We start from the raw sequence: 2,361 nt of genomic DNA on the forward strand, positions 1-2,361 counted from the left end.
AAGTGAAAAGCTTACCGTAACCTCAGCCACAAACGAAGTGTGTAATCTTCTCTCTGGAGAATCAGGGAATCTCTGTTGCCATGGAGTCATAATGCCTTTAGCTAAACCCGACCTCATAATTAACAGTGATCGACAGTGCAAATGGCTAACATGTTACCAACTATGAAATAAAATTACTAAATTTTCACAGCAAACAATACCTGTGCTCGTTTTAATCTAAATGGTTTAAATATCTGCATTCCAAGTATTCCAATATTCTGCATAACAGAATTCCATAAGCTACATTAAATACCCTAGAATTAAAAAAAAAAAAAACACATACTAGGGAACTGTGTATACTACAGATGTATTAGCTGGCTCTAGAATTTGTTAATTTTGAGGCCTGCTAAATTGTTGCTATTAGAAAGGCTAATTGGATATTCAGTATTTATTCTTTGTTAGAAAAGCTAATTGGATACCCAGTATTTATGTTTATTTAAAAGTCACAGATGATGATACAAAAGCTACAAGTAAAACAATTTTAAAAAAACAAAAACAGGCCGGGCGCGGTGACTCACTCCTGTAATCCCAGCACTTTGGGAGGCCGAGGCGGGCGGATCATTTGAGGTCAGGAGTTTGAGACCAGCCTGGCCAACATGGTGAAACCCCTCCTCGACTGAAAAAAAAAAAAAAAAAGGAGCCTAGTGCGATGGTGGGCGCCTGTAATCCCAACTACTCGGGAGGCTGAGGCAGGAGAACTGCTTGAGCCCGGGAGGCGGATGTTGCCATTGCAATCCATCCCCAGGCGACTGAGCAAGACTCCGGCTCAAAAAAAAAAAAAACAACTTGATGGGCCCACTACTACCGAAGCTCAAGTTTAAGCTGTTTAAATTGGAGCAAAAACACGTAGAAGTGCAAAATATATAAAATAAAAAGAAATGATGATTCTCAAATCTCATTGACATTTTCAGTCTTATTTTTGAAGTGAGACCTCACAAAACGATACCTTCAGGTGTAATACAAATACAATTTTTAGTAATGAGTATGCTTAAAGCAATCCTCTCAGTGGTGTATGCTCCCCATCAGGCAGTTAAAAACAAGAAAAAAAAAACACCCACATAGCTTAATGTTTATTAAATATGACAGCGAATCACTTAGTTGTGTTATAACAGTTTATTATCATGGATTTAAATGACCATGTTTACATGTTTAAAATTATCACATCACTATTTCTTGCTAGCTTTTGCATTTTCTCCTGTAAACACTGTTTTTACAGATAAGCTTAGATAAAATAGAAATACACCACCTTCTTTATCAATAATGTAGCACACAATATATTACTAAAGCTGGCATTTTCTTGATATTCAAGAATTTATGACAAGGAATGGGATCCTGGCATTAAGAATAAAGGGGAAAAAAACAAGTCATCTAATTCCAAAACCAGGTGGAAAGTTGGGATGGGAAGTACGTGTATTAGCAAACGTTTTTGAAGCCAAAGCAACTTTCATGCAAATTAAACTTTCTATAGAAGTTAAAAACCGAAGATACTGCTGTGATGACAAAACATAAGCAAATGGCCCCAAATGAAGCAAGTCCTTTGGAGTAAATGTTAAGTAGTATTCACATAGAACTGCTTTCTGTAATCAGGAAGGGCTGGAATGGAAAACTCAATGCCAAAGAGAGAAGTTAGTGTGACCCAAGAGGTCTTGAAGTAACACTTAACACCAAACATGAAACCAGCCCAACCAACGCCTCCAACTGGAAGATGCCCCATTTCTCCATCAGCAGAGGAAGACATGAGGGACTGGCTAGGGGGAAACTGGGAAACGCGTTCTACTGAGCAGCCCAGAGCCCTCAACCCGCACCTTCAGCAGGAGTGGCCAAAAAGGAGTTTGAGGCGGCCCCAGGGCTGGAGAAAAATCAGGACGACGATACCAAGCCCTTGTCCTTCCCACCCTTCCCCCGCATCCTCAGCCCTGTAGACCCCCGAAAAAAAGAGCGGTTCTTAGCGGGTCGCGGAGGCTGAGAAGCCGGCGGCCCGAGCGCCCTCTTTACCTGGTCGCAGAGGCGCGGCCAGGCAGGGAGGGTGCGTGAGCGTGTCGGCGACCTGGGCCGCCTGCGCCTTCCCGCCCAGCCCGCGCTGGAATTCCAAGGCTGCCTCTGGGAGCTGCTGCCTGCAGACCACTCGCTTCCACAGAGGCCAGGAGAAAAACGACAGCCAGTTTATCTGGAAAATACTCGCGCCAGCCGTCATTCATAATCCGGCGGACCGGAAAAAGGGAAATAACGTCACTTCCTACTGTCGCACTGCCAAACGTTTCCCCCGCCCCTACTGTGGGAACCTTTGTTTTCCTGCTTTCGGAGCCGGCCAGTGCGGGGACC

General features: G+C 43.5%; 1 protein-coding gene across 6 annotated transcripts in view; it reads right to left on the reverse strand.

The window, feature by feature from the left end:
• The window catches only part of GSTCD (glutathione S-transferase C-terminal domain containing), a 166,607-nt gene extending 164,340 nt beyond the window's left edge, over positions 1-2,267 (reverse strand). For 4 of the 6 annotated variants that reach the window (XR_009211340.1, XR_009211341.1, XR_009211342.1 and 1 more), the window contains exon 1: positions 2,035-2,239. The gene's annotated coding sequence lies outside the window, so the exon portion shown is untranslated. Of the gene's footprint in view, positions 1-15; positions 240-2,034 lie in introns of those variants that run through there. The other 2 variants (XM_032173241.2, XM_032173329.2) reach the window with 2 other exon arrangements.
• Between the last annotated feature and the right edge of the window lie 94 nt (positions 2,268-2,361).

This window comes from Hylobates moloch, unplaced genomic scaffold, assembly GCF_009828535.3.
Source record: "Hylobates moloch isolate HMO894 unplaced genomic scaffold, HMol_V3 SCAFFOLD_2, whole genome shotgun sequence".
In the NCBI taxonomy this organism is placed as follows: domain Eukaryota; kingdom Metazoa; phylum Chordata; class Mammalia; order Primates; family Hylobatidae; genus Hylobates; species Hylobates moloch.